The 11,581-nt window shown below is 42.3% G+C and overlaps 1 long non-coding RNA gene across 1 annotated transcript; it reads left to right on the top strand.

Annotated features, from left to right (window-relative positions):
• The first annotated feature begins 1,991 nt into the window (after positions 1-1,991).
• On the top strand, positions 1,992-2,793 carry LOC109615302. The gene is made up of 3 exons (XR_003782007.2): positions 1,992-2,093; positions 2,400-2,477; positions 2,645-2,793. It is a non-coding gene; the product is annotated as an uncharacterized LOC109615302 (long non-coding RNA).
• The last annotated feature ends 8,788 nt before the right edge of the window (positions 2,794-11,581 follow it).

Here is an 11,581-nt window from a genome sequence, read left to right as displayed (position 1 = left end):
GCGTGGGACGAGGCAACGGCTCCAGGGTAGGAGGGGGCGACGCGGCGGCTGCAGGGCAGGAGAGGGCGCTGCGGGACGAGGTGGCCAGTCCTCAGCGGGCTTGGGCAGCGGCGGCCAGTCCAGGGCAGGCTCGGGCAGCGACGAAAACAGGGCAGCGGGGGGGAACTGGCGGTGGCGACTACTGGGCAGCAGGAGGAGCTGGCGGCTGTGGCTCTGGGCAGCGCAGGGTTGTGTCGCTGTCAGGCCAACAAAGGAGTTCCCCTACCGTCCATCTCTGCCGTGTCGCTTGCTGGTGGTTCATTCAGTCATGGTTGTGGTAGGAGTAGGACCCAGGCGCAGAGTCGAAGTAAAGGGTGTAGTCCATGTTTTAATGAAAAGAAAGACTCAAACCAAACAAAACCAGTGACTTGGGGTATTCCATGCAAAGGCAAAACCAAAATGAACCACAAGGGTGTGGCTAAACAGGGAACATAAATAGGGTCCCCAATTGGAGGCAACTATCAACACCTCCCTCCAATTGGGGAGACCAAAAGGATTGGAGGTGGCTAGAGGTGCCATCTCCTGTCCAGAGATGGCTAGGGGCATAGCCAGGACGTGACATTAATGTATTCTCCTCCATTGTGTGTTAAACAAAAAATCTAACGCAAAGCAGCTTTTGCTGCTTTTCTCCTGATCTAAATTTGCTTAAGCTAATTTGCATCTTAGGCGGCTTTCCACCAGCGGCCGACTGGCCGACTAGTGCGCTGTGATCTGCTGTATCTGCTTGTGTTGACATTTTCTTCCAGCAGAGATGCTATTGTACTCATTTTATTCTTGTACCCCTTTTATTCTTGTACTGATTATTTGATTTATTTTAATATTGTTAAATCTTAGTGTACAGAATTTTGGTCAACATTGGTAGTTATAAATAAAATAGACTTTGGCTATTGCACAATTGCTTGTGTAAAGGGCCTTTGTGTAGACATGTACAGTAAACACATAGAAACAGCCGTCTCTGCCATTGCTTACCATAATATTTTCCCGAACTAATGCCCATTTTCCACTGCATGGTACCGGCTCAACGACTCGCCTATAGCCTCGACTTTAATGCTTCATGGGGGACAGTTCTTTACTGTGTTTAAACACCGCTGTGTTCATAGATGGCGCTATAGCGAATATCAATTGCACATGTGTAAGGCAAGACAATCCCCATTTGGAATCCCACGCAGTACCGTGATCATCAGGGCCGGCAATTGCTATAGGCGACGTAAGCAGTTGCCTAGGGCGACAAATGTGCCTTGGGCGACAAATGTGTTGGGACCTTTTTTTTAATTGTATTTTTTTAATTTACCTAATATGAAAATCAGTAAAAGAAATGTATCAAGAACTTGATTTCTACATCTGTAAAAAAAAAAAAAAACACTAGGGTCGCGGCTACGTTACGTTAGGCAAGTGCGTAGCTGTTGGCGGCGCGTTGATAACATGAAGCAATCTAATAAACCACAGGTGTCAAACCGGTTCCACAAAGGGCCGAGTGTCTGCAGGTTTTTGTTTTTCCTATAAATTGGTTCCTAGTTCATACCTACACAACCAGGTGAGGGTAGAAACTAACCAATCAGTGACCTAATTAACCAATCAAGTACAAGGAGAGAGCAAAAACCTGCAGACACTCGGCGCTCCGTGGAACCGGTTTGACACCTCTGTAATAAACCCTCCGGTGCACAGGGACGAAAACGGAGAAAGGATGAAGAGAAAAAGAAAGCCCAGTATAGAGGTAAATCTTCTCATCTCAGCCATTAGGGTGTTAAATGAAATACATTTGCTTAGTATTGAGCTTGTGCATCATCACCTAATATTGAACGTTTCATTGCTGTCACTAAGCTATCACTAACTAACTGTTAGTTATTACTTTGCTAGTTTGCTACGTATTACTAGCAAACGTAACTTCACTGATAACCTAAGTTAACTTACATGGATGTAAATGTCAAAAGACCAGTATCACTCGATTGAATCAATCACTCGATTTTTTTGGCCATGACCAGATGCACTCAGGCAATATTTGCAGAGGCCGGCAACTACTGGAGAAAGGACACCTGATCCTTCATCTGAACTTTGTAAGTACAACTAGTACTATTGTTTTTGTTATTATTATTATTAGCAATTATTACTTTTATAATCACATCACATGAATTCTACTAATTGTAATCAGTTGTATTATTTAGCCTTGTAGCAGCTTAATAGATTAGTAATACTAGTAGTGGTGGTAGTAATTGTAATTTAACTACTACAAGTTACATGGTCAGAGATACAATTTATTTGTACAATGCAACTATGTGGTACAGTGGTAGGATGATAGAAATGACCAAATGCAGTTGTGTAACAAACAGCATGGATAAACTCTGTGTTTAAATATGATCCAGCTGCAGGAGTAGGGACATCCAGTAGTAGTACTCCAGGGACCAGTGACACACAGGCCAGGAACACACAGCCTGCATCAAGTGAGTCTATTTAATAGTATTTATTCAAGCCACATCCATACTTTAAAGTACAATTAAAAAAAAGTTAGCGTGTATTAAAATACAATAGCTTGTTTTCTTAAAGAAATTCAACCACATTCATTATTTCACTCACTGCTTGTCTGGCTATACAATTTGCTTGTATACAGGTGAAGGTGAAGGGACACCCAGGACCACATCATGCACTCAGGGCACCAGTCAAAGACAGACGACTGAGACCAGGGACACGCAGCCAATTGATCAAATGGAAATGGCACTCCTTCAAGCTGAAAGGAGGAGGTGGCGTGAAGTCCTGACCAGGTTGGTGGCCATAACACAGTCTTTGGCCGAGCGAAATATTCCTTTGCGGGGGTAATCAGACAGGCTATACCAGCCAAACAATGGAAACTTCCTTAAGGAAGTTGAGCTCATGGTCAGGTTTGACCCTGTCCTCAAACAGCATGTTGCTGGTGTGGAGAGAGGAGCCAGCCATACAACATACTTAGCAAAGGATACTCAAAATGAACTAATTGATTGCATTGGTGAATTGTTTTTACACTATATGTTAAAGGAGATAAAGCAAACCAAATACTATTCAATTATTTTGGATTGCACCCCAGACCTCAGCCATATAGAACAGTTATCTGTTATAGTTAGAATGGTTGCAGTAGATGACACAGACACCCCTACAGTAAAATAACATTTCATGGGGTTCCTTGAGGTGGAATCATCCATGGGAGAAAGCCTCTCCAACCTTATTCTGAAGAGACTAGAAGAGTTTAACCTTCCCTTTGAAGACTGCCGGGGACAGTCTTACGACAACGGCGCCAACATGGAGGGAAAGTCAAAAGGCGTCCAAGCCAGACTTTTGAAACAAAATCCCAGGGCTTTATTTGTCCCATGCAGAGCACATATATTTAATCTTGTTGTTGCTGATGCAGCAAAAAGCTCCACAGATGCAATTAACTATTTTGGCTACCTTACACTATTCTCTGCCTCCACACAAAGGTGGACCATCCTAAAGCACCACATCAAAACAACTGTGAAATCCTGGTCTGATACAAAATGGGAAAGTCACATTGACAGTGTACAGGCTGTGAGATTCCAGACAGCGGAGTTGAGGGATGCCCTTCTTGAGGTCAGGGAGAAAGCCACAGATTCTATGATTAAAACTGAGGCACAGTCTTTGGCTGAAGAGGTTGGATCATACCGCTTCTCCATTTGTAGCGTTGTGTGGTATGACATGCTGGCCAAAATTCATCATGTCAGCAAAGCATTACAGTCCATGTCTATGCAACTGGATGTGGCTCTGAATCTCCTGAGGACAACTGAAGCCTCTGGTCAGCTACAGAAGCAGTGGGTTTGTTTTTGCTCAGGTATCTGCAAAAGATCTCTGTGAGGAGATGAATGTGGACACTGTCCTAAAGCAGAAGAGGCTGAGAAAAAAAAAAAAGACAGTTCTCTTATGAATCCCCTGATGAGCCAGAGGGAAATGCGCTAAAGAAATTGGAAATTTCCTTTTTCAATGTCATTGTTGATGTGTCAGTTACATCACTGCAAGAACGCTTCAAGCTCTTAGGTGATGTTGAGGACAAGTTTGGAGTGTTGGTGAACTTTCCTAATTTGCCAGAGGAAGGTCTTGTAAAGGAGTGCGAAACCCTCAGCAACACTCTGAGCCATGGTGACCATAAAGATGTTGATGGGAGGGAACTGGCACTTGATTTGAAACATTTCCCATTGTTGCCAAAAGCTGGCATGACGACAATGGAAATTCTGAATTACTTGAAGGAGAAGAAACTTGAAGAAGTTTTTCCTAATATGTGGGTGGCCCTAAGAATTGCTGTCACACTACCGGTGACAGTAGCTTCTGCTGAAAGAAGCTTCTCTAAATTAAAATTACTTAAGACCTACCTGAGGTCAACGATGAGTCAGGAACGCCTCAATGGGCTTGCACTGATGAGCATCAACCAAGAGGTCTCAAGTAAAATATCATTTGATGATACCATCAACGAATTTGCCATTAGGAAGTCCAGACGAGTCAAATTGTAATGCTGTGTCAATTTTGAAGGTGAAACCCGAAAGGGACTTTTGTTTGTAGAGGGTATAGTTTTGCACAGTTATTGGAGTTTATTACTTAATTTATGTAAATATCCTCGAACATTCTTTGCAGCATTTGTGTATGAACAATTTATTACTGTTTATCCTTATAATTTGCTTGTTAAAGTGTTGCAGTGACTATTAAAGCATTTTTGTTTGTTCATCCGTTGTTTGAGTGATAATTAAATGTCCTTGAAAATGTTTTGTAGTATATGCAACTTATTAGTTGGGGGGGGGGGCGCAAAACTCAATCTCGCCTAGGGCAACCAAAGGGCTAGAGCCGGCCCTGGATCTATGTGTTGTAGTCCTTTTGGCTCAGGTTCGAAGGATCGTCCCCTCTGACTGCCCTCATCAAGGCCGGCAGCACTGCATCGTTGGTGTCGTACATTCGACGAAGCCAACCCCGCTGGTGGCCAAGATGGCCCCGATTTGGACCTTTTCGTTGTGCACGTGCTCTGCTTTGGAAGTGTAGAGCATGTCTACACGGGTCAAGAAAATGTCCAAAAGTGGGGAGTCGCCGAGTGATCCCATGGGAACACGCAGGAACGCTGAACCGCCTGAGGGAGGGGTGCAGACGGTCAGACAGGAGACGGACCAGAGGGAGCATCGACCGGTGAGATCATTCCTTAATACAGCTTTCATATGCTTTAGTAAACTATGTGGGTGGTTTTTGTATGTCAGATTTGATGGTTTTGTGGAAGTTGATAGATGGATTTGAGAAAGTATGGTAAATGGAAGTTATTTTTGAGGTGTTTTGGTTATAGCGCCTGAAGTTAGGAAAATGTTGTTTTTGTTCTGTGTCCTGACAACCATTCCCATGCAGCTACCCTATTGTGTTGTGATTAGTGCTGGATCATAAGCAGTTGGACTGCGATATGGAGTATAGCGTGGTCCTGTATATAATGGTTTTGGATGTTGAGTGAATATGTCTGATTGTGGTTGACCTAGTGTGAATATGTTTGGTTGTGGTCGGCCTAGTAAATGCATTTGTCCATTTTGGTATTCCCTGTGCACAAGGGATCCGATTGGCTGCATTGAGTATTCCTTGATAGGATATTTGATCTCGTTTACCGAGGTTGGTGTTAACTAGTACGTTTTGAAATCGCAGGGTTTTGCATTGGTTGGTGTCCACTGGGGTGTATACGAAACTAATGTCCTAAATGTAATTAGAGGGATAGGTTGGAAATTGGTTTAATGATGCTTCTCTAATTTGGTGAAATCTGATTTCGTAATGAGGGGTTAAAATAGTGTTTTCTCTCTCCTTGTATGGAGCAGAATGGCCAAAGTCTTTGATTTTAAGTTAACATGCTGTTTTCCATAAAGACTGGATTCACAGCCAATATAGTTAGCCTGCAAAAGAGGGTAAAATAGCTACAGCCTGTTTATTCCCCAAATAAATAAACCCCTAATATTAGTCATCCTATTTAAAATTTTCAATTGGGTTTGGTTAATTAAATATTTACTTTCACTTAGTTTGTATTTACAATGATACCTGGGATAATGCTTGTGTTTTCAAATCTATGCCTGATGCTCGTTGCTGGCGTTTAAATTCTAGCCTGGTTAACTGACGAATGGGGTAGATTGATGTGACTGTGTTTAGAGATCTAGGTTGGAGTATCCTGGGGATCACTCACTGATTGTTCCTAGATTTTGGTGACTTCATGCGTCTGTTTTCTGTTGACTTGCTTTCATTTTGAGAGTTTTTTCCCCCTACTGTTGCTGTGTTGATAGGATAAGCGATTTGTTTGCTTACAGCAACGATATTAGATGGGTAGAGCTATAACTCTGAACTTTTAGTTAACGTAGGATATCGGCTAGGTTGTAGGCATGACGTCTTTTGCTCCAGGCAGTCTGGAGATCATGTCACATTTTTGTGTGGAGACTTTCGTTGGCTACAGGAAGGGGGGCAGACCCCCTGGGTTGGCCTTTGCTCTAAGTTTTCTGTTCTAGTTTTCTGCCTGTCTTCACCTGTGGTAATTTCCCCTATATGAGTATGTTTAGATTTGGGATAATCAAACATTCAGTGGAAGCTAGATGCATTTTACCTCTCAATAGATTTAATGTTGACATTTATGATTTTGAGACAGATTGTTGTAAGGGTGGAGACCTTAAGTCATCCAACATTGTTAATTGCTTGAACAATCTTGATGTCTTTGCATGACATATACATGGAAATGGCGATTTTGGCTGTCCGCCACTATTTAGTGGACATACATCTAAGTTGAGAAAATTCCCTAGACTTTAGTAGGTAAATTGAGTCATGATGCTTGTTTTGTTTCACCTTGGTTTGGCCGTTGCCTGTGGAAATGCACGTTTTGATATGCTAATTTGGGAGTTGTTTCAATATGCTTCCTTCACACGAGCGACCGTGTGGCACAGTTGTTTTTTGATTTTCTTTTCATGTCCGTCCTGTAATGGTTCTGCTTTCAAGCTTGAAGTCATTTTCCGCTGACTCTGTCGTGATAGCAGGGGGGGATTGTATGAAATGATTATCTATCATGATAAAGAGTTGAACTTAGAGTTCAAAGCGAGTTAAATAGGTATTTAAAGAGTTACATGAAGAATTTAGTTTTTCTGTTTCCATAGTTATAGCATTGGAACATCCCTTAAGTGTCCGTTCACAGTGGTTGTCTAATTGGGTTTTTAAAAAGTATGTTTTATACAAAATCTAACATGGTTATGGTTGAGTAGAATACATCTTACCATTTTGAAATAGTTTAGCTAAGAAATAACTGATTTGATGGGAGTGTTACTGTTCAGTTTGTTTAATATTTGATTAGAAGTAATCATATTAATCTCATGCATTATGGAATAAGTGGGTAAAAACGTGCAAGGAGCACATTTTGTTATTCCTTAGAGAAACAAACTTACTGGGGACATTATCAAAATTGTGTATTCTAATTCAAATGTAATTTCTGTCCTAGTAGGCAATCATTGGAATGTTAATGGTTGACAGATGCTTCTGTGAGGTGAATGATGAGACAACACGTTTGTTTACTATTGTCTGGCCTCAAGATAACACCACTCTGTCCTATGAGATTGGATCTGTTCTTAGGTTAATAGACCACCCCCCACTCGAGGTTGAGCTCTTGGGATAGGGCGAAAAGGGGGGGGGGGGTCATGATTTATGACAGGATTACAGAAGTGTCTTTTATGTGCTAGGATTATAGGAGACTTGGAGACATTCACAATGAGTTTCATCTTGTAGAGAAATTAGGCTAAATAACAGTTATGTTAGCTGACCTTCAAGATGGTGTGAAATGTTTTGATTTGCAATAAGGTATTTGATCATTAATGTGAAACAATGGTAAATTTGATTGTAGTTCTGATACAACACAATCAGATGTAAATTATATACCAACTGAGATCAGGTTAGATGGTGAACTGAGAATTGTTCATGAACTACTCCTTGAGAGTGATACTTCAATGTAAGCAAACTATCTTAACTGATGAGTAATTGATACAGTAATGTGAAATGAGAAATTGTGTTCTTCTGTTCTTTGTGTTGGTTGTTAAACCAATTATAGAAAATAGTAGGATTGTTATTTTGCTACACTAACAGAACAGAAGCACCAGAAATGTTAATGTTTTAACGATACTGATACTGATTACAACTGTTTTAGTCTATTTAGACAAAGGAATTAGAAAGACATCGGAAATATAGGATTTGAGTGTTTGATAGTGTGTGGTTCTAATGCATCAGCGAGATGCAAGAAGCTAATGTAATGGACATATTTGTGATGGTGTACTGTGCAGTTGCAACTAATCTTAAGGATAATTCACACTTCAGGTACAGGACACTTGAAAGCGATTTGGCAATAGAGGACTTGTTGGAGCCCAGAGAGAGACTGAGTTTGACTTAAAAGACAACTGTGAGGTGGGCTGAGATGAGATGGATCTCATACACACACACACACACACAGACTGTCCTGTCCTACAGCTACGAGTGGAGTCTACTCTGGGGCGCCACACGTCTACAGGATGCCGGATTCCTGTGAGCTGGACTAATTCAAGTCCTGACGATGCTGCCATGTGATGGAGAAGGCAACCTCCAACCGAGAGGATGAAGGCGAAGGAAAGCTCCAGTTCTGGACAACGTTTACGGGGGCGCGGAAAGACCAACTGCACAACATCATGCCACGCTGATTTGGTCCATACCAGGTACATCTCATCTGCTGTCCAGGAAGCTGAGAGAGGAGCCTGGGGTCGACGACACACGCTACAGGAGGGCTTCAGTGTTTAAAGGTTAGGCACAGTGAATTGAAGTCACTGAGGGAAAAGGGAATTTTCTGGTACTAGTAACCATCACTTCCGACCCGGCCTGCAGCTATAGAGCCTTTAGCTAAAACTGGTCATCTTGGAATTCACAAGGGAGAACACACAGATTATTCTGGCCTGGCTTATAAAGCAGCTAGAATGAAGACAACAAGAGCTGTATCTGCATTGGAGCTATGAAGGACAGCACCTTGGAATATACATCTGACTTTTACGTTCTGTCAAACCGGCCTGCCAAGAAATGGTTCATAACTGACTGTCTGACATTTGGAGGAGCAGACCATTTGTGATGACTTTGGAAGCACATTTAAATGGAACCATGGAGAGGACTTTTCAGTGAATCGAGTAATTGGCATGAGGGGGCTTTGTAACAGTGACTGATTGAAGGATGTATTCAGTGATAGATGGTAACACACTCACGTGTCGATGATGCATATCCCATACTGTCAATATATGTCTCACCTGAATTCATTTCCTTTGACCTATGATTTTCACATAAAAGGTTTTGCTGTACTATGTTATAATTCTGTATAAAGACAATGTGTGATCTTTGGAGTTAATACGAAGGTAAAGGTCTAGAGGAATGTTAATGAGGATCCAGACATTTCAGATTTGTTCTGTTCTCTAATCAGTAAGGGTAATGATATTGACTGGGTCATGTTGTTTAAGAGTACTGGTTTGTTGCATTCTACATCCTAATGAGTAAACTGTTTAAGGATTGATACCAAGGTTTGACATGGTATCAAGAGGATGGATTGTTATGGAAATTTTGAACTAAGGTGCGTTTGAGAAACGTCACCGGCCATTGGCTGGTATGTAAATCTTTACTTTGATTGTGACACACGTCTGTATAATATCAGAGGATTATTAGGTATTTGGGACATGTCCTCCTGGCTAGACAAAGAAGGCGTCAGTCCTTTCTGTTCCTTAGGAGAGAGGGATCTGGTATATGTCTTAGGGGGCATTCTTGATTGGTCACAGTAGATTATAGGGTTAATCGTAAAGCTGCCTATCTATAGGTTGTCCAGATGAAGTCCCCCCCAAGGGTTGAGAAAGTTAACCAGATGGGGGAGGACAACATGTGACTTGTGTCAAGCCCATGACATGTGATAGAACAGAGGGAATGTGTTTAATTGACAAGACAGATGGGCAACAACTTACCACACCCCTTTTCTATGTGATATATACTGTTGAATGACCTGTATGGAGTTAGAGACTCCTCAGACGATTGTGTTTGTAAGCGGTTGACGCGTCTCTCTCATTTGCAAATGATTAATAAACTGTTAATTTGTGCCAAGAGTATTTCGTCTCTGTACTTCCTTCTTAAAGAGTTCTGATCGATAAAATTACCATCACATCAACAAGTTATAATGTTCATAATATGTGCTTACTCCTTGTAACTTTTATCAACTGATACGTAACTTAGCTAAATTGTGTTTCTTTGTGTAACATCATGTGGATAATGTTACTCTTGGCAGTAAATTTAGATAGACTAGCTAAACCTGCACTTGTTTCAATTCCATTACTGAGGTGTCTTTGTGTATCCACATTGTTCTTAGCTAGCCTGTGTGTGTCTTATGCTGCCGGTTTTTTAAACCTCTTTTATAAACAATGCTTCCAGGTGATGATGTTTTGTTCCTTGAGGAGGATGACTGTGTGGCAGTAGTTCCACACCTGTGTCTCAAAGGAGGACTTTGCTACTGACCACTACACAGCATCAACATCATCCACGACAAGTTTGCCAGAACTTGTTCACCTCCTGAAGACACCTGGGAGGCTGTCCCTTATAAGCACATCAAGCATGCAGGTGAATTTGAAAACATAATAACAATTTGAAACTTGGAATGAAAATATGTTTTTCAGGGTAAATGCTTACAAAACCTTACATTTTCCTAGACACGTGAGAGACTGGACGTGTGCATCGCCAGAGGAGCGAAAAATAATTCCAGTGTGGGCCCCAACCACCCCAAGGATGCACATCTACACCACAACACCCTGAGGATTGCAGCCTTTGATGTATGTGAATTACATGTTGATCTCGTAATTGCTGCAATCTTTACTTGGTTTCACAATATTTACCTGTTCACCAACCTTTATGTTTATTTTTAGGATGGAGCAAGCACAGTATTCCAAAGCGCCAGAGAGGTACTCCATGCCACCTTGAAGAGGATTGCTACATTGGTAATGTGACAACTGCGCCCTCTGCTGCTTCACCTCCCCCTGCAGCGGACGGGCTCCAGCGTTCGACGTCACCGGCCTTCTGACACCACCGTCCATCTCATCATGCATTTCACCTGTGTCCCGTTTAGCGCACCTGTTCCTCATCATTCCCCCCAGTATATATGTTCCCTCTGCTCACCCTGTCTTTGTGTGTAATTGTCTCTGTATGCCCAAAGAGCTGGGTCACGCTTCGCAAACATATTAAAAGACTGTGGCCTTTACGCCATTCTCCTGCTCCTCCTTGTTCTGCCCTCGAAGCCGTGATAGAATTACACACCTTTATAAAGACGAAAAAAGGAAATGGAGCCACAAGGAGCCACGGCGAGGCCGGTGTTGCGGAGGCGGTAAAAGTATATTCAACATTGCTGGCCAGCCTAGGCGCCGCGATGGACACTGTGTTGAAAGTGGTGCAGCGCCTAGAGCTGAGCCAGCGGAACCCCGCAGCACCGGCCGTCAGATCTCTTCACTCGTCTCCTGCCTGTCCGGGAAAGCCCTGGAGTGGGCCACCGCCGTTT

The sequence above is a fragment of the Esox lucius genome, chromosome 8 (assembly GCF_011004845.1).
Source record: "Esox lucius isolate fEsoLuc1 chromosome 8, fEsoLuc1.pri, whole genome shotgun sequence".
Taxonomy (NCBI): domain Eukaryota; kingdom Metazoa; phylum Chordata; class Actinopteri; order Esociformes; family Esocidae; genus Esox; species Esox lucius.
This window is presented reverse-complemented; position numbering and strand designations above follow the sequence as displayed.